At 43.2% G+C, this 25,431-nt stretch overlaps 1 long non-coding RNA gene across 2 annotated transcripts in view; it reads left to right on the top strand.

The window, feature by feature from the left end:
• Positions 1-25,431, top strand: part of LOC148107688 (uncharacterized) — a 153,121-nt gene that overhangs the window by 97,106 nt on the left and 30,584 nt on the right. For both annotated transcript variants that reach the window (XR_015721792.1, XR_015721793.1), the window contains exon 4: positions 2,348-2,479. This is a non-coding gene — a long non-coding RNA (uncharacterized LOC148107688). The remainder of the gene's footprint in view (positions 1-2,347; positions 2,480-25,431) is intronic.

Raw genomic sequence — 25,431 nt, 5'->3', positions numbered from 1 at the left:
GAAGGTTACTGCTGAGGGCCAGGTGATAGGAATGCTTATGAAAAACAGCCAAGAGCACAGTGCCGTGTAAATGTTAACCACCAGTGATAATGATACGGAGTGGGAGGAAAGGTGTGTTTCCTCCTTTGCCCCATTTTGCTTTGTAGAGTTTGACCTCCAGGAAAGTCATTTTGTTTATGGGTGTGTGAGCGAGCATGCATGCATTTGAATTATAGAATATAGATTTAATAATTTTCAAGATGTGTTTTTATTTTAAGAGTTTTTAGATGTCAAGTCAGTAACATTCGAATTTGTAAAATGAAGGCATTTTTCTGCACAAACTTTTTTCTCCTGTGTCTGAACTTGGATATATAGATAGATGGAAACAGTTTTTCTTGTCATTAACCAACTTTAAAGGCAACTTCAGTTTAATAGGCTGTAGCTGAATGCTCCCAGCCCAGTCAGCCTCTCTCTGCTTGAGCACAGGCAAGAGTAATTCACTCTCAGTGGGAAGCAGAAAGGGCATGTACTATTTTCCTAAGAAACCAAAGTAAAAGCTGTGTGTCTGACAGGCAGTGACAACTCCCACCCCACTCCGGTGGCGGCTGTGTAGCAAATCTGTTGAGAACGTTTCCCATTGTTGTCACTGAAATGTGTGGATTTATTTCCTGGAGAGACTACTCCCTGGAACAGTCTTCAGGTGTGATGACCCCCCCACCCCCCGCCCCGTAAGCTCTTACCCTAATTTCACATTTAGCTGTTACTTCCTGGAAGAGGGTCAGAAACCACAGGGAAGAGCAAGGCTAATTGTAGCCAAGCCCCAAATGTTGTAGGAGCTGAGGATCCAGTTTCCTCATGAAAAGACTTCGTTGAAGAGAACACAGTTCTCACGTGAAACTTAATTGGATTCTATGATTTTTAGTTCTCTCAAATTCTGCAACATTTGGTCTTGTTCTGTGAAAAATACCAGGAAACTGCACTGCAGAGAAGCATCCCATTTCTCACATGCTTTTAAAATTAAGACAAGACTTGTCTGGCAAAGGTATCAAGATGCTTGGCAATGTCCGAAACTGATTTCTATTTTTCTGTTCTTATTGGAAAATACATCTGGGTTCATAACCTTGAGTCTATAAAAGTCATCATCTGTTGTCTCACAAAGATCTTTTAGGGAGAAACATTTCATCTATTGTTCCTTTCCATTTGGCACTTGACCTTGGAGAGGATGTATGAACTTTAATTGCAATACTGAGTCGGCTTTGAGTCGGTATCTAACCTGATCCTTCATAGCATGCATTCTGCTTTGCAAGAAAATGCAGTGGGAGGTTTGTTTGCCAGTCATGGTTTGTCCTTCCTCATGAATAGATGTAACTTCTGGCATTTCCTTTCTGCCTGTTTATCATCCACACTCCGTCTGTTTACACCCAGCATTCAAAAATAGCTAACACAAAGTGCAGTTCTTCCAATTCTTGGAGTACCCACTACAGGCAAGGCGGTCTTTTGGGTGCAGAGCTCACCACTCTCCTGTAGTGTGGTGGGGAAAGCAAGAAAACACCTGTAAATACACATGCGTGTACTTGCTCCCAAGGGCCTATGTGTCTTTTCTCTCATTGATATCTCAATGGTTTATCTCTTCTGAACGTAAGCCCACAGAACAGAGTTTGGATCTAGTTGCCGGCATTCAGTGCGTTATCTTTTACAAATAGTAAGAACTATAAATCTGTTTTTGGCGCTAGCAAGAGTCTTGCTAGGAAAAGAAGGGATAAGGAGGTAGGAATTTTCTTAAGAGTCTCAAAAGGCCATAAAGCTCTCAGAGACCTTGATTTTCTTGGCATTTCTCTTTTTCTCCCTTCCCCATTTTGGGTGTTATTTGATTTACACCAATAAGCAGGACTGAAGACTATCTCCTGGGTGTGGATAGAAGACATGGTTTCTAACACAGACTGCGTAGAGTTCCAGCTTTGAGGAATGGGTCTTTGATGAGTCCTTTGATCTCGCTCAGTTTTTAGGGATCTGTTTGTAGACACCTGACAATGAGCACACTCAGCAGAAACAGCTTTCAGACTTCATTTCTTTCCCAGCCAGGGAAGCCATCAACCATGCCCTTTTATCTCCGCCACTAAAGCCAGATTATATCTCCGGCTCGAACTTGCTGAATTGGTAGTAGGGATCTAAACTTCCTTACTTTCTGCATTTTTACTCAAATGAAGCAGCTGTTGCTGGACTTTTGATGAAATTGACTGAAATGAGACCCAAATCCAGTACCTCCTGAGAGGGCTGTGGTGCCTGGGGAGGTGTGAAAGGGGAGGAGCGGGCAGAGTTTCTAACAAAGCCTGGTTCTTATGCCCACCCGCGTCTGTGTCTTTCCTAGGTTAACGCATCCTGCTGCTGAGCACAACCGAGACCGGGAGGATGACGTGAGCAACTAGGACACAGCTCTGCCAGGCTGTGGATGATGCAGATAGGATTAGTAGCAGAAAAAGAGAAGTGACTAACTCTGAGGGTAAGGAAATAAGGGCTTGTCCTGAGGTTCAGAAATTAAGACTTATCTGCATGAAAATCATTTCTGGGTTAAATCGAAAAGGAAAATGAGCACAGATTTGGATATATTTGGGTATAGTATAAACTTCTTACTCAAAATAGTCTTTTCTGAACATCTTACTCATGCTGCTAAGTCATAGGACTTAATGATGGTGGGGGAGTCGAGCTGGCAGGACATTTCCTAGAAAAGGAGCACACGAGATCATACATTGTCAAATAAGGTGTTTTGTGTTTTTTTCTTTTTTTTAGAAGTACACTGGAGACAATTTTTGACATAGGTGTCAGAAGAAAGGTAACATTTTAGCAGCCCAGAGCACTTGATGACTCTCTAAATGATACAGGGAATTTACAGCAAAGGTATGGAGAGAAATGAGAGTTTGCCTGGAAAGGGTTGGTCAGGGAAAGCTTAATGGAAGAGGCAATGATAATAGCTACCAGGTGCCTACTGTGGGCATTTCTTTCTACATCAACTATTTCATGGACTTCTTGAAAGAGAGGTATGCTTACCTCCACTTGACACATCATGAAATAGAACATCAGAGAGGGAAAGTAATTTGTCTAAGATTTCCAGTTCATCACTGGTAGAGCTGGGGTTTGAACTAGGGCAATTTGATCCTTTCCTTTATACCTCACTGCCTTCACTTGGGCCAGACCTGAGAGATGGATGTGATTTAGCTGTAAGGTAGAGCAGCTTAGGACCAGCATCAGACCTAAGGGAGGAGAGTGGTCAAGGTGAGGGAAAGATGAGAGAATACTGTTCCTCGCCCTGCATGTTGTCTGTGGTAATGGAGAGTGGAAAGGAGACAAACTTAATGGTGTGTCCAGCCTAGATTCATGAACCCTAGTCTCCTGACACTAAATAAAGTGTTCTTTTCATGATGTTTTAATATATTTTATTCCGTAGTTGGACTAATGCTAGTAGGCTTTAAAATGCAAAAGCATACCACCTTGTGCATGAATTTGTTAATGTATAAAGAAGCATGGGGGAAGAGACTTTGAAAGTCCGGGATACTATGTCCTTGAAGAGAGGTAGGGAGAGACTGAAGACAACAGTGTTCATTCCCTGGTTTTACGCCAGGGTGGGGTGTGTGTGTGTTTGAATCTATTACTGTGCATTGGGGCACAACCAGAGGTTCCCAGAGATACTTCCTGTCCTGTTTGACTATGGGCCTACCTACTCTCCAAGGGCAGAACTAATTGTTTCAACTTTTTATCTTGTCATTGGCAAGCTTACTATTATTTTCAATTACCTAACTCCTAACCAGCTCATATCCCACTCTGTTTCTCTCTCCAGAGATACCACGCTGGCTAACTCAGCTTCTGGGTGGGACTCACCATAGCAAAAAATATTAAAGATGATCCTGCTGGGGTGAAATTTTGTCACACTGTCCAGGCTTGATATCTGTCATTCCTGTTCTGAATATCAGATTCATGTGCCTCTCTCATTCCTGAGCACTTGCTTACATGGGTTTCCTTTCAACTCTGAGTAACCGGTAGCTCTCACAAACTTTAGGTAGCTCCCGGAGAGGCATCTGCCTTCTTAGTCTTGTTGCAGAACTCCTGGTCTGGGACCCTTCAGGGGACATCACTGTTTCTGCCTGCTCTGGGTCCTTTCTTCTACTGGTTATAATGACTCCTCCCACATTGCAAGCAATTCTTGCTGAGACTTCCAATTAATATAGGTTCTCTCTTAGTGTGTGCATGCATGGGTGCACTTGTGTGTTCATGCACGTAGCACATGAAAAAGTAGGCCAATCAGATACTGTCTTCAGGAATTTACATTTTAAACAGATTGACCCAAGAATGGAAGGTGGTTGGAGGAGTGACCTGAGGTGACTGTCCGATAGTCTTGCTATTAAGATTGTCCCTGCTGCTCTTATTCCTAACTGTTCTAAGGTCTAAAGTTGAGGTTTTCTTAAATTTTTGTGAATTTGCCCATGTGCTTCCCCAAATTTCTTTTTTATTGTTCAAATTAGCTCGAGTCAGTTTCTGTTGTTTGCAACCAAAGAACTTTAATCAATATAGATACTTGGGGTGCCTGGGGGGCTCAGTCGATTCAGCATCCGACTCTTGATTTTGGCTCAGGTCATGATCTCAGGGTTGTGAGATGGAGCCACGCGGGGTGTGGAGCTGCTTAAGATTCTTTCTCTCCTCCTCTCTCTGCTCCTTCCCTGCTCTCTCTTTCTTTCTGTCTCTCTCTCAAAAAAATATAGACCCTTCCTTATTTGAAATTACAACTGCCAAGAGCAGGGTCGTGGTCAGTGAGATGAGAAAGCCCTTTCTGTTTGAGTCCTAAGACTGCTCACTGAGAGTTGGCATGAAATCGTTCCTTTTGCGCTCACTTGAACCCAGACTGTCAGCCTTTCCTATGCTCTGCCATCCTGGTTACTTTACCCAAGGTTGGCCTTTGGACATTCCATTCCCAGGACAGCTTCCTTAAATTGCCTCTGGTCTACCACCTGCTTTGGCACTAAAAAGTTTATATTCTACATCTCTGGTAGTTTCTTTATAAGTCTCCTTGTTTCTCTACGAATTCCATGGCAGGCCCACACAGGGTTTCCATTCTTCTTTCCTGGAGACTCACTGTTTCAGGAACTCCTCCCTCCCAGGTCCATAGTCTCCAGGCTATGAGGTGAGTTTGGGATTGGGGCAGGTCTGATTTAGCTTCTCCCTCCCACTACTTAATGTGCAACTTTACCTAATCTCTCTGAGCCTCTTTTTTTTTTTTTAATGTATTTTTAATTTTTTTAATAAATGCTTTTCATGGCTGTAGAAATTCAGACTGCTGCCCATGTATTGGTATTGGTGTGTATTGAAGACAGGTTTCTGGGCAAAAGAGTGTGGATAACTTAGTGCAAACTGTTAGTCTCTTGGGAGAAATGACTGCATAGTCTCTAGGGATGATAAATTTACTGGTGGCATTTTATATAGGAAATGTCCCAAATAAAGAAACACAGGCCCAGAGAAGTTCAGTCACTTGACCAAAGACAATTAGCTAATTAGTTACAAAACGATATCTGAAATTCATCCCTTCTGATTCTCTCTGAAAAGTATTATCCATGCTCAAAGTTGTCCTGGATGCTTTGCCTGCATGTTTTTTTGTTTGTTTGTTTTTGTTTGGTTTTTGTTGATCCATTAACTCTAGCACCAAGTTCACTAGAGAGATTGTTTTCCACCTGAGATGGGAATGATAGTAAAGGCCTGAATCCAGAGGTGGAGTGAGCTTTTCCCTGCATGAGAAATAGGACGGGTCCCTATTTTGTTTGGTTTACTGAATCAAGAAAGTACAAGCTCTGTAGCTCAGAGTCTGAGCTCTCTCCAGTGATTTTTCAGGGCAACCCTGGTGTTAGGGCTTCCATATCCAGCCAGCAGGATGGTTCACGGGGTTGGCCTGTGTCTAAGCAGGGAATGGACACCCACGAGGGTGATGTGGTCATGCTGGCCCTGCACACTTGATCCGGCTGAGAGGTACATGTTGCCCCAAAGAGCTGAGCTGCTCTGCCAGCTCCTTATCACTTACTAGTCCAGGCAGGCTTCCCGTGGGCAGCGGGAGGACTACTGAATTACATCAAACATAAATGAATCAATATAAACTAATTCCTTCACAAAAGAAAACCTAATTAGTCACACTGCTGTCCAAATCAACTGCTTCTCTCTCTGAGCAGCTGACACATTCCAATTCCTGCATACAACTTCATTCTAATTCCCATTAATGAAAAATACGTATCTATTTTGTTATTGCCAAGTTTAAGCCTTGCCAAATTTGTTTTTTAAAACACAACCAATAATGGAAACTTAACTATGGTCTTAGAGGGGTTTTCACAGTTTAGGGAAAAATCAGGCTTTACGTTAGGAAGTGGAATAGGTTCGCAGCAGGAGATGATCTCATCAGAGGTGAGTTCTCATTTGGCCGCCTTTGTAAGAGGGAGCTGCAGAACTGGGGGATGACCCCATGGCATCCCTGGAAGATGCTGGAACCCAGCTCCAGCCTGTAGGAAGAATGAGCATTTTCTATAGGCCTTTCCTACTGATAGATGCTTTGTATCCTTGCAGGAGCCCCAAAGAAATCAAAGGCCACTTGTTAAGGGAAACTCAATTTTTCATTCACTCATCATACATCATTCTTCCCAGTGACCCTGGCAACCAAAGAGATGGCTGCCTTCTAGGGCTAATGTAGAGCATCCATTACCAACCCTACAAGTCAGATTCTGTGAGCACAGATTAGCTGTTGAGGCAGTCCCGTGGGTAGTTGAGCATGAGCGGGTGAGTTTAGAGTTAAACTGCCTGGGTTCAACTCTTGGCCCTGACGCTCACTAGCTGTTTGACCTTGGACAAGCTCCAATCTCCTCACCTGCAGAAATGGGGCTGCTGCTTTATTTTCTAAGATTTAGGATGCCACCATTCTTTTGTGTACAACTAAGGAAGAAAAATTACTGCTAATCAAACTGTGACACAACAGTGATTGCAAAAGTCACCCATTTTATTTAATTTATTTTAATTTAATTTATTTTATTTTATTTTATTTTATTTTATTTTATTATTTATTAGAGAGAGAGAGCATGTGCCAGGGGCAGGGGCAGAGGGAGAGGGAAAAGATCTCCAGCAGACTCCCTGCTGAACACAGAGCTGATGTGGCTCAATCCCAGGACCCTGAGATCATAATCTGAGCTGAGATCAAAAGTTGGACGCTTAACTGAGTGAGTCACCCAGGCGCCCCTAAATTCACCCATTTTAGAAATGTTAAAATGTAAAAAAAAAAAAATAGATATTACAGTTGAGGAAATAGGATAGCACCTACTTCATGGTACTGATATGGGGGCTGGGACAATTCAGATAAATGCTTAGCATTTTGTCTGTTATGCAGTAAGCCCTAATAAATGGTTACTACTATTTTACTACCAGTAGGTAGGAGTTTGGGTAATTTCAGCACATCATTTAACCCTCTGTGCTTTATTCTCTTCATCTTTAAAATGATTAAGTAACTAACTATATGATCCTCCCCCCCCCAGATTTGGGAGCAAAAAGTAATTAAAAAATATATTTTGGGCCTTTAGCAGCTCTAATTATGAAACTATCAATTCCTTCTGCTATTTATCTTCTGTAAACTGATTAGGAAATATATTCTGGTTTTTTACGTGTGTATTAATTTAGTTAGGAGTTCCAAGGCCAATTTAAACTTGCAACTTGGAATATTTATATTTCTATTGTAATTGTTGGAAAAGAACTTTACATTTTTCCTTTATCCTACTCAGCATGACTCTGATTTTTTATAGATCTGTTTTTTACCAAGAAGGTAAAAGGTACCTTAATATAGTATCTGCATGTTGGGCATACCTAAATAAATAATACCTGGTTGCAACATTTTTCATATTTCTGAACTCCCACAAACTTTAGAAGAGTGGTAGAGTTGACTTTAGTTATATTGTTTGGGTAAGAAAGGAAAGTAAGTTCCAGATTATTGTCAATAATCACTAACCACAAAGGAGATCTGTTCTGAAATATTATTCAAATGCTAGTCACATAGAGCCTTACTGTTGGACCCCACTTTGAGCAGCAAGGAGCTAGACCAATAGGGTCAGCTGTTGTGTGAGAGAAGTTCAATTTAATTCAACTTTCAGTTGTTGAATCTTGAGTATGTGGCAGCATGGTGTTAGGTGCTAGAGATGCAAAGTAATTTAAGACAAAATTCTCACCCTCCCAGAATTCGTAGTTTGATAAGAAATGACAACACAGAGTGATAAATACTATAAAAATGACATGAGAGTACCAAAGAAGCAGTGAGTAACTCCGCCTGGCTAAACAAAGGAAGGCTTTGAAGGTTGTTTAGGAGTTTACAAAATGGAGACTTGGGGAAGAGTATTGCCTGCAAAGAGAACAGTGTTTGCAGAAGTGATGGGTGTGAAGAAGCATGGCTTTTACGTAGCTTTAGCATGACTACATTGCAATGCATGGTGTGTGTGTGTGTGTGTGTGTGTGTGTGTGTGTACGGGGTGGGGCCAGTTGTGGTGGCGAGCTACTGGCGGAGAAAGTTGAGATAAGACGGTGAAGGCCTGTAAGTGGCTGTATGAAGCACTATCCCGTAGGCGGAAGTTGTAGGTTCAAGAAGGGTTTGGTGGCAGACTCAATGGGCCATAATGACGTTGGCGGCAGGGTGCTGAGCATCACAGAGAAACTAGGAATGATTTCAGGTGTTGAACTCGGACTGCTGTGATCAGAGGGGTGGCATTTACTCATAAAGAACATAGGCGGGGCAGCTACCGTGAGAAAAAGCACATGGCTGAGTCTCAGAAGACCTGCAGTTTGGTGTGAGCTTTTCAAAGACTACCTCTGAAAAGAATTAGATCGGGTTAGTGTATTACATAACACCCTGCACCCCTCCGTGCCTCACGTTCCTCACATTTATGGAAGGAAGATGGAGAAATAGACCGAGATGACCTAGTCAGGGTACATGAGTTCAGTTCCTGACTGATGGTTGCTAGTTCTGTGATTTGGGGGCGAGCTCCCTAACCTGTGTTTCCTTATGTGGGGAATGAGAAGTAATAACAGCTGTATCTGGCACATAGTAAGCCCTTGATACATGTTCCTTTTTACCTTTCTTGTTTTCTTGTTCTTATTACTTTTACTATCTCTATTATAAAATTTTGGGTTTCCAAATGGATACTATGGTACTTTTGGTGAGAGGAATATTATTAATGGATACATTTATCCTTTAATTCCAGGCAGCAGAGCATAATGGGAAGGAGCATGAACTCAGAACCAGAGCATTTATTTATTTTATCTTATTTTTTAAAGATGTCGTTTATTTGTCAGAGAGAGAGAGCACAAGCAGGGGGAGCAGCAGGCAGAGGGAGAAGCAGGCTCCCTGCTGAACAGGGAGCCCAATGTGGGACTCCATCCCAGGACCCTGGGACCATGACCTGAGCCGAAGGCAGATGCTTAACCAACTGAGCCACCCAGGCGTCCCAGAACCAGAGCATTTAAAGCCGAGTCTGCATCTGCCACCCACTAGCTGGGTGACCTTGGGCAAGTTACTAACCTTTCTAGCCTCACTTTACTCCTCTGTAAAACATAGGTAATGAGAGCGTCTACCTCACAGGGTTGTGAGGGTTCAATGAGATAATACATATTAAGTGCTTTGCTCAGTACCTGGCACATATTAATGCTTACATTAGAGTTTGTTATTATTATAATCATTTTAATTTTTAAATTGTAAACTGTTTGGGATTGGAATACTCCATGGGAAAAGTAGCTGCTTCTCCAGGTCAGTGACTTTGTTCAGATGACAGAACAGTCCCCGGAGAGACAGTCCTGTGTTTAGTCAGGTTATCCTTGATGTGTCCTGTAGGCCAGTGAAGCTGTGGACCACGGCTATCCTCTGAAATGGCTCCTCTGAATTAAATGGGATGTCTTTCTCCTCCAGATTCTGTGTGGGAGGCTTATGCATTTGGTTTGGTAATGAGTTTGCTTTTTGAGCCAAAGATGGGAAGAGAATAAAAGAAGAGAGAAGGCGTGAGAGCAATCATAGAAACCTGGAGGCTTAGATCCTCCAAAATGGAAAAGGAGCCTGCATTTCTGCAGAAACAAGAGAAAAACAACTAACAATCTCAAAGCTCATTATGATTTAACTTTGAGATAGCACGGAATGACAGTAATGTGACTACCGAAGCCTGTTTTAACTGTAGGCAGGACAAAGGAGTGGAAATGGAGTGTATTAGAAGGAGCGTAAAGATAACCTCCTCGCTTACAGGCTGTGCATACATTAGTGCACGAATGTTCTGTTGAAAGCTACTCAGTCTCTAAAGTGAGCATTTCCCTTTCTGTGGCAAATGATTGAAAAATTTTTGTTGTGTATTTACTTGAACAAATTTCTTGGAACCTCTTAAGACGGTCCGTCTGTTGTTAGGAGGCTACAAACTCCTGACGGATAGTGTCAATAGATAGGAGATAGTGATGAATTAGAGGGCACATTGCCTTGCATAGCTGAAAAGAGTAAAGCATGAATTCATCTAATTTTTTTCTCTGCAAAGGAGCATTTCTTCTTGTGTTAGAGTATAGTAGAATATTGAAAAGATAGAAGAATCCGAGTGCCCTATTTTCCCACTGACTGACACTGTCCTCTCCTTTGCTTTCCCACATGTCTGCTATTACTATGATCATCAGTATTATCATCTTTCTTCGACTTTTCCCATCTGAGAAGTGAAAATTATCCTCGGTGTCATATTGTGGGGCAGAATCTGAATGGAAGAGCTGGACATTGGTGTTCATCTAGCTTCATTGCATAAATTGAGAACTTTGTAACTTGATCTTGAGTATTAGAGGAAGTCAGTATCCATAATTATTTAACTTAAATCTTTTAATATACATCATCCTAAAAGGGTTTTGGAGATTTGCAATGGATCTGAAGAATTTTTAAAATTTCAAGCCAACTGAATAGACTCACTAAAATGTGCTTCCAGATGGTATGGAGGGGTAATTGCACAATGGCACAGGAGAGCTTCAGGTCTGTAAATGTTATTCAGTCATATTTGTTGAATTCAAATGAGGATATATAGCCCTCCTGAAAATGCAAAAGAAAGTAGACGATGCTTTACCCCACTTGGGGCACTTACTCTGTCTTTTGACATCATGACTTCATATGTATAATAAGCAGAAGATGATATAAATCAGGTGACCAGGGTCGATGCCCCTCGCTGCCTCTTTATGATCTTGGGAAAGGCACGTAAATCCTTACAGGCTGAAGTTTCGTCGTGTGAAAAATGAGCAGGGGAGAAAAGATATTTTCTAATATCCTTTTCATTTCTAAGAGTGTGTGGTTCCAAGTGAATGCAAATTGACATGGTGTGAACAAAATGCTTTGTTCACTTACTCAGCAATACTAAGAGCATCCTAGAAGCTAAGTACTCTAATGGGGCTGTGGATGCAAAAGCTAGGAACGTTTGGTCCTGCTTTCACGAGGCTCACAAACATGCAATTCAGTGCACTAAACTTAGTGTGCCCTGCCCCTCCCTCCCCCACCTCCCAGACTAAACTGGTGGGGATCCGGAAGAGAGCAGGGCTAGCCCCAAGGTTGGGTGGGGCAGCCATCCAGGCTGTGGTGGTAATATCTGTGATAGGCTCCAAAACATAAGCAAAAGTTTATCAGGTAGAGAAGAGCGGAGGATGCCTCTCGCAGGAGTAGCACTGACAAGGCATACACCCTGTGCTGAAGGGTTAACTGAAACGTGAACATATCAATAGTGGAAAGTAATGGAGACCAGAGGAATTATTTGAGACTTGATTGTGAAGAGCCTTGAAAGTGTTGCTGAGATCTTTTGACTTTATCTCAAAGGCTTTGGGGAATCATGAAGAATAGGAGATGTGATCAGATTGCTTTCAGAAAGTTCACTTAGGTGGCACTATGGAGTCTGAAGAGCGGGAGGAGGGAAGGGAGAGGAAGCTCTTAGGAGACTATTTTGATGGTCCATCGGAACAATGATGAGAGCCATATGTGGGGCTGTGACAGTGGGAATGAGGAGGGAGGGACGCATCTAAGAGATGGTTCAGAGGCTGAACTAATAGAATCTATTAATTTACTCAACAACTTTTTATTCAGTGCCTGCTATGTGTCCGCCAGTATGAACCATTAAGAGAATATGAGCACTGTGAAATGCTGTGGGGGAGTAGTCAGAGTGGAATGGAGGGAAGTGGTACTAGTTTGGGTGGGCTTTTTGGAAGAGGTGAGGTCTGATACAGGTTTCCAAGGAAGGAAGAGACATGAATTTGTAGAAGGAGGCAGGGAATATTTTAAAGTCTGGCCAAGGGCTTCTGAGAAGGCTTCTGAGATGACCCAGCAGGTCTGCTTGATTAGCAAAGAGAGTCTTCTGTGAATGTGGGAAAAAGATGGGGAGATAGGAGGCATATGGGTGAGAAGACTGAGCAGAAGAAACATAGAAATTTGATGTGATAAGGCACATGGAACCACTGTGGGTTTTTAGGAGAGGAGTTCTGTGGCATAATAGAAAAAGAGATTGAATCAATGCTTGTGGACCTGGGTTAAGCCACTATTAGCAGGGTCAACATTCAAGTCAATGAAGGTCTCCAAAGCTCATATTTGTGCAGTTAGAATGGGAGAAAAGAGGTGTTTAGGTGGAAACCCAGCTAAGAGACAATAAAATGGTAGTCAATTAAAAAATGCATGTAAAGTACAAACCATGGACCAGACATTATATAGACATTGGGGAACATGAGGAATAAGAAATGGCAGGGAAATGGACTGTCTAGCCCACTGGGCACCTGGAAGCAAGAGTATTGTTCAAAAGCTGGATACTTGCCTTTACTTCCTGCCCTCCTACCTCATCTCGCTTCTACGCCTGGATGCGGCCTTGCTGATGCTGAGTCTGAGTCAAGAACCAAAAGGATGATGGGTACCCAGAAATATTTCCTATCAAAGGCATGAACTGTTACACACATTTTTGAATAGTGATGCAAGTCCTAGGTATGAAGAGATTAGGCTTTGGCAGCCTCGTGACACCTAGCCCCTCAGGTGCTCTAGGCACGGTAGGAAACTGCCAACATTGGCTTCCTCTGCTTCTGCTCTGGGTGGCTGCCCTGCTGCTCCTGCCGGCATTTTTTCATAATTTTTTTCTGACTTTTTAGGTATAGTACCATTAATTGTGTAATTCTTTGTCTTTATAAAATATTTTCCCTTTTTAAAAAGTTTTATTTATTTATTTTAGACAGAGAGAGAAAGTGTGTGTGCACAAGCAGGGGGAGGGGCAGAGGGAGAAGGAGGAGAGAACCTCAAGCAGACTCACTGCTGAGCATGGAGCCTGTTGCAGGGCTCCATCTCAGGATCTCACAATCCTGAGATCATGACCTGAGCTGAAATCAAGAGCTGACTGAGCCACCCAGGCACCCCTTATTTTCCCATTTTTAAAGCTTGCATGAAGCACAGTTCATGAATTATGTTTTAAGGCATCAATACTACTTAAATCCTTGATAGCAAGTGGCTTAATTTTTTTTTTTTAAAGTAGACTCCATGCCCAGTGTGGAGCCCAATGTGAGGCTCAAACTCGTGACCCTGAGATCGAGACCTTCGCTGAGATCAAGAGTCGGATGCTTAACCGTCTGAGCCACCCAGGCTCAATATTCTTGTTCATCACCTTTTATTGTGAGTTACATAACATTTCCTTAAAGTTCTCATGACTAATGAATTATTTGTTAATTTGTTTACTTGAGATACAGTGTTAGCTTATGTATTTGAAAGGAATTTACATGATAGCAATAACACGAGTTATGATAATAATACAGTGATATGATGCTGACCTCTTTCTAAAGTTTCCACTCTTAATTTTATGATGGTAAATGAAATTGGCAATTGATCTTGACAACAGTTGGTCTTGGCAGAGAAAGTCTCTTGAGAATTTTTCACTACGGTTTTAGTTGCCACAACTGAGTGAAAGAATGAGTCTCTAACTCTAGTAGGTATGTCATACTAAGATCAGTATCCCTAGACTTTCATTCTAGTGCTTTTGAGCTTCCAGCATCCTTGGCCAAATATGTCAAGCACATAACCTTACAGATTAAGTAGACATGATTTCTTGCTGCCAATTTAAACCTCACTGAGTGATTCATCAGACTGTGCCCTTCAATGGACTTATAGTCTAATAGGAAGGTAGACAAATAAACAAATAGATTGCAATATGGCAAGTGGTCTTTATTTCTTCAGACTGACAGGGTAGTGTTAAGAACCTGAAACAAAACAGTTGTCTCTGTTGAATTTGGCTGTACCCTAATTTTAGGATCTTAACAGTTGAGTTTCTTTCTGTTTCCTCCTAAAACATCGTGTTGACTCCTGACAAGTGGGGGTACCCTGGTCAACCAGGAGACAATGTTCTCCCAGGGGCTGGACTTGAGATAAGAGAAGTGTGATTTTAATTACGCTCTCCAAAAGTAACCCTGGATTTTCCTGCCTAGAGTTTCACTGCCTCACCGGCTTATTGTTTTCTCATCTTTCTCTGTCCTGGGCCTTCTTGGCTACTGGTCTGAGGGAAGCTGATTGATGAAAATAACCTTTCTTTGTCTTCTGTAAATGCTCGCCCAGAAGTCAAGTGCCAAGCTAGAGGCTGAAAACCTGGGCCGTGTCATTAGTCAGATAGGAAAATTAAGCCAAGGCATTTATTCTTTTGGGTATAATTGCTCACCAGTTAAGAAGGGACTATCTGCCCTTCTTCCTCAAAAGGCTAATAAGAAGATAAAATACTGCTTGGAAAGACATTTTTGCAAAATAGAGAATCACTAAATACAATACACTATTTAATTATCAGTCTTTCTATAGCCTTTTCTAGCCTCCAGTGTCTACTAGCCATTTTTAGTTTCATCAGGCTGCCTTAAAGCATTTTCCTTAAATTCTTTCAATTTCAGTCACACTACTGGTAGGCGACCATAATTCATGTTCTTGCTGAGGGACACCTGAAGTCAGCTTTCACTCCTAACCAGGTATCCAAAGCCAGATTTATATTTCTTTTTAAAAAAAGGTAAATGAAAGCCTCTAAGAAAGGTTGTCTGGCAACCGGATAAAAGAAGGAATTTCTTTCAGGCTTTCCAACAAGACAGAATGGGAGTCTTGAAATATAAATTATTTTTTAATGGTGTCTTGAAAAGGTGTTATTCTCAACCATCTGCCTCTCTTACCCCCTTCCTGAATATGGCCTATACGCGCAATGAAACCATTGTGTATCTTTAAATTGAATAAGAGTGGAGATATTTTAGGAGATGGAAGGAACCTTAGAGATTTCTTGGTTTAACCATCTATTTTCTGAAGTGGGGAAGTGGGATTTAGAACAGGTAAAAGATTTCCCCTTGATCTGTAGCTTTTCAGTGCTGAGACCAAACCCAGGTTCCTCACTCTCAGTCCAGGGTTCTCACCCCTGGCCAGAGGTGAGATATGAACCCAAATAACTACGCTTGAGGCAGACAATGGCACACTAAGTATAGTACTGAGCTTGAATCCCCCCCACTCCCACCCACCGTGGAAAGGGTAGCGGAAGAGTCAAAGATCCCGGGCCAGATGGACATCACTGTCAGAGGGCATTTGGACTGAAGAACAAAAATAATGCTTGAGATGTTTACTTTGGAAGTAAAACATCTGCTGTGTTGAGTTTGAATGTCCTCAAAAGGCTAATATGAAGATAAAAGAGGCAATTGTTCGGTGTCTTTTCTTTGCTGCGGTGATTCTGATCTTTCTGCTCTGGTTTAGGCCCTCCTCATGATCTGTCCCAGTGGAAAGCCTGGTGGCCTTCCTGGAGTGCCAGGTAATAGAGAATGAGAGTCCCAGGAGGAGGGAGAACATCCTTCTGGTCAAATCCTATGACCATGAACTCCCCATGACGGTCTAGCTGCCTTGGTGCTAATACAGATCAGCCTCACTTGGGTTATGTAGGCCAATGCCCGGGGCTTAGAAATAGTTGTTTCACATGATCTCACTGTGATGGAACATCCCCCCTACCCCCCTACTCTCATGGAAATGAGTTTCTGATAAGTCCAGAGGGAGTAGACTTCCCCTGGGGAGCATGGGCCTACCTCCACCTTTGCCTCTGCCTCTCTATCCCATGCCTGGGTGACATACTAAGACTCTGAAATTGAGCATAGGGTCTATACCTGGAGCACATCTCCAACTTACCACGTTTCATGACTGGACATGCAGGTCTAGGGCATAGGCTGGGCATGGCTGGAGCAGAGCTGGGGGTCCTCTGCAATGCAGTGTCCTGAGCAGCATGGGTCAGGGTCCCTGTACTCAGGAGGGGAAGGCTGGATGGCCAGAAGTGAAAAAAAAATTTCCGACTAGACTTAACCCAGAACAGACCTTATCCATGAACCAGTGATCCGAGTTCATAATATCAGAGCCTGCAGCCATTCATCTTGTCCAGTAGCTCTTCAACTTCAGAGAGAATCAGCATCTCAGCATCATATCCTTTGCAGTGCAAGACCCACCACATGATACCTTCCTTGTTGCCTCCTAGGCTCTCTTCCCCGGTGGACTTGGTGGGCAGTGGGCTCTTCCCTGGAGCCTTGAGGGTTTCACCTCTGCAGTGGATTTTCAGGAAATTATTTATAGTTAGTTATACAACTTTTAGGTAGGGTGGGGCAGTGATTCCCAGATGGGGGAATCAAAGTGTTAGGAAGTTCTATGTGTGGGGGATTCTGGGCATCAGAACCATGGAGTCCTAAGGCTGGAGAGCGGTTAGGATTCCCTGGGTCACTGGAGATGGGTTTGGGTGTGAGACACCTTGGCATCTAGCTGCAGCGCAGGAGCGAGGGGGAGGCAGAGACTTGGCAGAAGAAAACATATTTGTTCAAGGAGATGGAACAATGTGAGTCTTGGGAAGAAGGCGGGAGAAAAGAGGACAGTTCTTTGTGGCCCTGACAGGTGAGGTGACTTGGCTAAGGACATGAGTGGTTCCCTTTTCTGTGCCACTAATCAGGCAGATCTGCTTTCCAGAGCAGCTGGTTTGAGGAGGTGAAGAGAACTAATCTTCATTAAATGAGTCTGAATGAAGCCAGATGTTTGCAGCTGGAGTTGGGCTGTGTGGCTCCTGCCATCTGCTGCTGCCAATTTGTTCCCAGGTCCACCATCTGACCTTTTCCTACAAAACGAAGCAGTGAAACATTCCTGCCAACAAAGCAAGGGAAAGTGTTCTCCTCCCACGGTTCCATCATGTGAGTAGCATACCTGGTGACTGGGTATTTGAAAGTGCCACTTAATCGTGTCATCTGCCCTCTGGATCCTGAACCAGTTGAGAACTAGGTAGAGGTGTCCACAGGGCTCATTCCAGTCCTGGGAGGATGGGGCTCGGATGCCAGAGTGACATAGACTTCATAGTCTTCCTTGTCTGAACAGCTGGGGCAACTAGATTCCATAGAGGGAAAGGTAGACTTTTAAGGCACGGGGACGTTTGGAGTGTGGAGACTCCTGAGGCCTGTGGACAGGCTGGATCCAGAAGAGAGCCAGTGAGAGCCAGTCACAGGCTCAGGACACTTTCCTGAATCAGGAGATGGGGGATGAAGAAAATGGAGAAGATGGGGGAGAGGGCACACGTTCTCATTTTAGGACATGCTGCAGACGTGGCAGGAAAAAACAGCTCCTCCACACCCGCCCTCTCTTTCTCAGTGACACCGACTTTTCTCCACACATCCAACCACGGTTCTCACTTGCTGTCCTCCCAGAGGTTGTCTTCTGCTTATGCGGCATGTCCCTTCAGCCCACGCAGTGCGGAATAGGGTAGGTTTCTCAGCAAATCCATGTTCAGACCTTGGCTTACATCTTGGTGAAATAGGAACAATCCAATTAAGCAAGCGTTTATCCTAGGTGGGTCTTCCCTGAGATGAGGATTTGGGGACCAGGAGTGTGTTTGGGAAGTGATGCCAGGAAACGCCCTTCAAGGAAGAGGGAAGGGAGGCAGCCAAGCAAAGGGGTGTTGTAGGCACCCCCGTGGGCAACTGGAGTTTATGCCCCTCGGGAACTCTACAGCCAGCACGGGCTCTTTCAGATGGAGAGAGGCAGTGGGGTGTTTATTTACCACATTTCATCAGTCACCATTGGAGGCTGCTTTTCTAGCACTTCCAGCCTGCCATGCACATGAGATGCAATTTGTGCGTTTTGGAGTAAATCCAATCTAGCAGTTAGGTGTGAGCCACTCACCAACTCCCTGTGGTGTGTCTCTGTGTTTTTGGTTGCTTTTGTCACAGAGGTTTTCCAAGCTCCCTCTCAGGTGCAATGTACTGCTACTGTCTCTGGCAATCCCACCACATGCTGTGCTGACAACCCCCGCCCAACCCTCACTCCACCCCCCACCCCCGCAAAAAAGCAGTCAACCTCTGACATACCGAGAAAACAACAGCCTCCAACAAAGCTCCATAACCAACTCCCCAACTAGATGTCTTCATAGAAACTGTCAAGAGAGAATGGCAGGTTCAGAAGCTGCATGTAATGCTTGCTGCTGCCAAGCTGCTAACTTCACTTCAGGTATTAACTCGTTGAGAGTGAATTGGCTTCTGACAAGTTTTTTCCTCTCTGAGTTTGGGATAAATCCTGCCTGCTTTTTGTTGTCTGTTCAGAATGCTGGCCCAGGTGCCTACAGCCCATCTTCTGAGGCCACTCTGGCTCTTCCTGGGATGAACAGGGAAGTGAATCATGAGAAAGGTCCTGGAAAGGCTGCATGCCAAACAGAGCCATCACCTGAGCTTCCTGGCTTCTGTCTTGCTCCCTGTTCTTGGGTATCTGTTCTCTCCCTGGACAACCAGGAAGGCCCCCTGGCATGTCTTAAGTATCTCTTCTGGTGCCTCTGTAGTGCAGGATCCACCAACTGGTAACTTACCCTGCTGTCTCCTGGGGCTGATTCTCCGATACACCTGGTGGCCAGTGGGGTCCTTCCCAGAGACTTGAGGGTCTTGCCTCTGTAAAGGTGAGACACCGGGTTTTCCAGGGATTATTTGCAAATTATGCTGAATTTAAAGATTTATTTACTTATTTGGGGGGGGTACGCAAGCAGAGGGGGCAGAGGGAGAGGGAGAGAGAATCTCGAGCGGATTCCATGCTGAGCATGGAGCCCGAATCGGGGCTTAATCTCACGACCCTGAGATCACTACCTGAGCCGAAACCAAGAGTTGGATGCTCAACCTCCTGCACCACCCAGGCCCCAAATTCTGCTAAATTTCGAGACGAACTTGTGAGAAAACATTTTCTAGGTTATAGGTCAAGCATCTTCAAGGAAGATGCATTAGGTTTCCCATTTCTTGTTGCAAGTGAACTAGTTTTGGGGGTTTTAAAACGTCAATATACATAATTCAAGTGCATGGAAGTAGAACCTTATTTCTCTTTAACTGATCTTAGCACTTGTTATGGGTTGAATTTTGTCCCCCCAGAAAGATATGTTGGAGTTCTAACTCCCAACACCTCAGAATATGACCTTATTTGGAGATGGAGTCTTTACAGAGGTAATCAAGTTCAAGCGAGTTCACTAGGAACAGCCCTAATTAAATATGATGAGTGTCCTTACACCGGGGGGAAATTTGAGCACAGACATGTGCACAGGGAGAGCAGCATGTGAAGATAGAGGCAGAAGTCAGAGTGATGCTTCCATAAGGCAAGGAAGGCCAAAGATTGCCAGCAAACCACCAGAAGCTAGGGGGAGGCATGGAGTGGTTTTTCTTTGGGCCCTCAGAAGAAGTAACCATGTCAACACCTTGATCTTGGACTTCCAGCCTCAAGAATTGAAAGAGAATTGTCAGAGTAAATTTCTTTTGGTTAAGCCACCCAGTTTGCAGTGTTGTTACGACAGCCCTAGCAAACTCACACAACACTCAAAGCTTTTTCAGTGATAGTGGTAAACTTGATCTTGCCAATTCAAAGCAAACTTGGGAGCCTTCAGCTGAATAGTTTCTTTTGAATAAAGACACAGGAAATTCAGATTTTTCTCTCCCTTCCTGCCCTTGTCTCTAGGCTGTGGCCCTAGGCAGAAGTGTCCACCTTCTCTGGATTCTGCTCATACATCTCCATTTGCTGTATTGGTTTTAAATGCTCTGTGTCTCTTGCTGACATGTTCGGTCCTCACATTCCTTCTGGTATCAGGTCATTGGATCCAACCAGTTTACTCAGCTTCAACATCTTCCGTTTAACTGAAGGCTTAGTCAGTTTGGCCAGCTCATTTTCAGCCTCATGAGCAACGTGGGGGTGAGGTAGGGTCAGGCAGGGATGGAAGAACCTTTCAGATATCGTCCTGAGCCCATCCTTGGGGCCACGGGCTACCAGGGCAGGGAGGTGGTGCTCCCAGGACACCCCTCTGCCATCCCAGACCTATCCTACCACCACTTTGCCTCTCATCTGGCTGCCCATGTATCTAGGGACCTTCTGTGAGGCCAAGGTGTGTGAGCTCTGTAACATTACTCAGCAACTGGAAATTGGAACAGGAAACATTCTGAAAGCCCATCAGTGGGAAGAGGATTAATAAGTGAAGCAGGATACAAATTATGGAATACTTTGTACCTATTAAAGAGCGTGAGCGCTCTCTTTACCCTGACACGGGAAGATCTCCAAGACACTGTATTCTAGAGCAATACATATGACGTGATTCCATTTTTGTGGAAAGAAAACTAGGTATGTGTTTATAGACGCAAGTGCACAGAAACTCCTGGAGAGACACATATCTAAGTATTAACAGTATTACCAACAAGAGATTGGGAGAGGAGCAAGTATTTGAAAGGAGATGTCGCTTTTTTTTTCTTTTTTTAAATTGATTTCAATTAGCTAACATATATTATTGGTTTCAGAGGTGTAGGTCTGTGATTTATCAGTCTTGTATAATACCCAGTGCTCATTATATCACATGCCCTCTTTAATGTCCATCACCCAGTTACCGCATCCCTCCAGTCCCCTCCCCTCCAGCAACCCTCAGTGTGCCTATGATTAAGAGTCTCTTATGGTTTGTCTCCCTGTCTGGTTTCGTGTTGTTTCATTTTTCCTCTCTTCCCCTATGATCCTCTGCCTTGTTTCTCAAATTTCACATATCAGTGAGATCATATGATAATTGTCTTTCTCTGGTTGACTTATTTCACTTAGCATAATACCCTCTAGGTCCATCCATGTTGTTGAAAATGGCAAGATTTCATTTTTTATGGCTGTGTGATATTCCATTGTGTGTATAGATACCACATCTTCTTTATCCATTCATCTGTCGATGCACATCTGGGCTCTTTCCATACTGTGGCTATTGTGGACATTGCTGCTATAAACATTGGGGTGCAGGTGCCCCTTTGGATCACTACATTTGTATCTTTGGGGTAAATACCCGGTAGTGCAATTGCTGGGTTGTAGGGTAGCTCCATTTTCAACTTTTTGAGGAACCTTCGTACTGTTTTCCAGAGTAGCTACACCAGCTTGCATTCCCACCAATCCTGTTAGGAGGGTTCCCCTTTCTCCACATCCTTGCCAACATCTGTCATTTCCTGACTTGTTAATTTTAGCCATTCTGACTGGTGTGAGGTGGTATCTCATTGTGGTTTTGATTTGCATTTCTCTGATGCCGAGTGATATTGTGCATTTTTTTCATGTGTCTGTTGGCCCTCTGTATATCTTCTTTGGAGAAATGTCTGTTCATGTCTTCTGCCCATTTCTTGATTGGATTATTTGTTCTTTGGGTATTGAGTTTGGTAAGTTCTTTATAGATTTTAGATATGAGCCCTTTATCTGATATGTTATTTGCAAATATCTTCTCCCATTCTATTGGTTGTCTTTTGGTTTTGTTGATGTTTCCTTTGCTGTGCAAAAGCTTCTTATCTTGATGAAGTCCCAATAGTTCATTTTTGCCTTTGTTTCCCTTGCCTTTGGAGACATGTCTAGCCAGAAGTTGCTGTGGCCATGGTCAAAGAGGTTGCTGCCTGTGTTCTTCTCAAGGATTTTGATGGATTCCTATCTCACATTTAGGTCTTTCATCCATTTTGATTCTATTTTTGTATATGGTGTAAGGAAATGGTCCAGTTTCATTCTTCTGCATGTGGCTGTCCAATTTTCCCAGCACCATTTGTTGAATGGTGTCTTTTTTTCCATTGGATATTCTTTCCTGCTTTGTCGAAGATTAGTTGACCATAGAGTTGAGGGTCCATTTCTGGGTTCTCTGTTTTGTTCCACTGATCTGTGGGTCTGATCATACTGTCTTGATGACTATAGCTTTGTAATAAAGCTTGAAGTTCGGGATTGTGATGCCACCGGCTTTGGTTTTCTTTTTCAATGTTCCCTTGGCTATTTGGGGTCTTTTCTGGTTCCATACAAATTTTAGGATTATTTGTTCCAGTTCTGTGAAAAAACTTGGTGGTATTTTGATAGGGATTGCACTGAATGTGTAGATTGCTCTGGGTAGCATAGACATTTTCACAATATTTGTTCTTCCAATCCATGAGTATGGAACATTTTTCCATTTCTTTGTGTCTTCCTCAATTTCTTTCATGAGTGTTCTATAGTTTTCTGAGTACAGATCCTTTGCCTCTTTGGTTAGGTTTATTCTTAGGTATCTCACGGTTTTTGGTACAATTGTAAATGGGATCGACTCCTTAATTTCTCTTTCTTCTGTCTCATTGTTGGTGTATAGAAATGCAACTGATTTCTGCGCATTGATTTTATATCCTGCCACTTTGCTGAATTCCTGTATGAATTCTAGCAATTTTGAGGTGGAGTCTTGGGTTTTCCACATAGAATATTATGTCAAGAGATGTCACTTTTTCCTCAAAATCTTTTTGTATGATATAAAATATTAACAGGATTGTATTAATGAATTATGAAATTTTGACAAGTAAAAAGATAAACCAACCCCCCCACCCCCAAATAGTGTGAATCATACTAAGAATGGCCTGCCTACCTTTTTTCTTGGTGCCTCTACCATCACTCTATTAAATCCAGAAAGGATCAGGCATATTTGTTGGCTTTAACTGAATCCTCTCTCTCACTCAGATGTTGTTAGAGCAAAACTTTAATGAATAAATAAAGGACCAGAAAATACAGCTCCCAATCGCCCTATAGACTGCAGCCTATGCTGTGACGGAGGCCTTTGGCAATCCAAAAGGAATAAAGTTGAATCAAGTAACAAGGGGAAATCAATACCTTATTCATGTTAAACCTGCCCTCATGCCCTCTATTACGTGACTCACCACACAGAGAATCGATCGTTTCTCTTCTGGTGGAATATGGGGGCCTCTAAAATTTTCATTTATATATATTAATTTTTAAGAAGAGAACTTCACTTCATGAAGCAGTCTCCTCTCTGTATAAAAACTGGTAGATTAATAGCAGAGTTTCAGAGCCCCTCATGTCTGACTCAGCTCCAGTCCTGCATGCTAAGTAAACATTCTTGGAGGAGTAGTTCTTGGGTCAGGACAAGGATAATAATGGTCATTAATAACCATCACTCATTACATGGTTCTTCTTCCCCTGAGCTTTTCTAACCTACTGTTTATAAATGCTCTTTAATGTGCCAAGTGCACTGGCCCTCCTGGAGGCAGACACACACTCGGAGGGAGGTGAACGGCTGCTGTCATTATGAGCCCTGGCCTGTGCAGTGTGCTCAGATCACTTCTCCCACCTCTGGGGCACAGGGTTAATGGTCACTGTGCAAGACTGCTTGGGACAGAGAGTGGTGCAATCTAATTATTGGTGCTTGTGGACGGACCCATGTGTGTATCTTTATGAAGAGGATGAACTCAAGTAATCTCCAAGTCTGCATGCTAACTACCTTCTGGAAGCTATTGTTACTTTTAAGGCCCTGAGGAAATTATGTCTTTATTGTGAGTCTAAAATGTCCTCTATTAACTGTCTCTGCTGCCCTTACCTGATTCTTATTGCTCTGAAATCGCCCTGATCCAGCCGCAATTAAATTACCTCCTCATTTTGTCCAAGAGAACCTAGATTATTTCTGTTTGTGTAATCACCATCCCCAGTGTGGATCCCTGTCCTCATTTGTTCCCTGCCTTCTCTCCCCAGCAGCCCTCTCCCCAACTGGTAGATTCCCCATGGGTACAAGTGTTAATTCTATCTCTCCCAACAAGTTGGAACAGATTTTCTGTTTTCTGCTTTTTGAAGATGTGACTGACACCTTAAAATGCAGATTCTTGCACCTTTATTTTCTCATCTTTGAGTAGGTGACTGAGTCATTAAAAGTCAGAAAGAGCAAGTAGGATTGATAGTGAATGTTATAATTATGGTCAGAACTTGAAATGGTATTCGCAAGCTATTGTTAATACGATTTTTCATTCTGATTTGTGTCAGTGCGTTCCAGTCATGTATATCCATATTTATTTTGCCAGTGGGTACATTCTTTATTCCCTGGAACCCCCGGAAAACAACGTTGCTCTGTTAACACGCAGGTGGATATTCTGCACATATATACATCCTCTTGTTGTGAATCTTTTAGGTAGACGTTTTTTCTATAAAGGCAGGAGCTAAAATGTAAAAGCACGACACCTGACACATGATTAGTGAATTATTCTTCTTAAACCAAACGAATGCCCAAACAAATCAGCTTCCTAAAGTGAAGTGAGAGCTCCTCAAGCTGTGCCTGGGAATATTAATAAATGGAAGAGACGCCTCTGCCCACGGCTTGTCATTCCAGTGTTCCCCAGCCCTGCAGGTAGCGAGAAGTGTTGGAGATCCTTTAGGAGGTTGAAGTCTGCCATCTAGTGGCTACTCTGTAGAATTACCCAACATTTTGTCAAGTTCAAGAATGGCAACTGTTGGAATTTACTGGAGGTATTACTGGCATGCACTCACAAGTGCCATCTGAATAAGTACCAAGAACTCTAAAGTTTGAAAATGACCACCAGGGCATCTTTGACATCTTGCCTTTAGGAAGCAAGTGAGAAGGTGGATGCTGGAAAGGGAGATGCACTGTGCCGTCAGGTTCCTCCCTTAGAATCTGTAATGCTGAAAAGTGGTACCATCTGGGACGCCAGTGACTGCAGCCACCTCCAGTTCTAGACAAATGGGTAATGTCTTAAAGTGCCCTTCTGATGAGCAGAAAAACTCCAGGCTTGTTAGCTAAGGGTCATTTGCGGGCACACCTGGAAAGATCATAGCAGGTGGTACAGCAGAGCACCGAATTCAAGGGCTTGATCCATCCACTGGGTGCTCAACAAATGAAAAGTAATGATGCCTGCTGCTGGTTGGGGGATTTCCTTCCACCTGGACAAATGGGTATGAAAAAAATGAAAGCATCTTCAAGCTGCTCCTTTTTTAAGGTTAGAGAACATCTGGAGGGGGTTGCTTTTTAAAAACTATTGGTTGGGTTTCACTGATTTTTCTACATCCTGCTCCTGCCTTCTACGGGTTGTTGGAGTTAGAACACAACAGGGAAGATTGTTGCTATGGTAAATGCAGTCTATCTGGAAGTCAGA

Source organism: Ursus americanus, chromosome 26, assembly GCF_024610735.1.
Source record: "Ursus americanus isolate L20-20 chromosome 26, mUrsAme1.1.p, whole genome shotgun sequence".
Lineage (NCBI taxonomy): Eukaryota > Metazoa > Chordata > Mammalia > Carnivora > Ursidae > Ursus > Ursus americanus.
The sequence above is the reverse complement of the archived record's forward strand: the minus strand, read 5'-3'. Positions and strand labels throughout refer to the sequence as shown.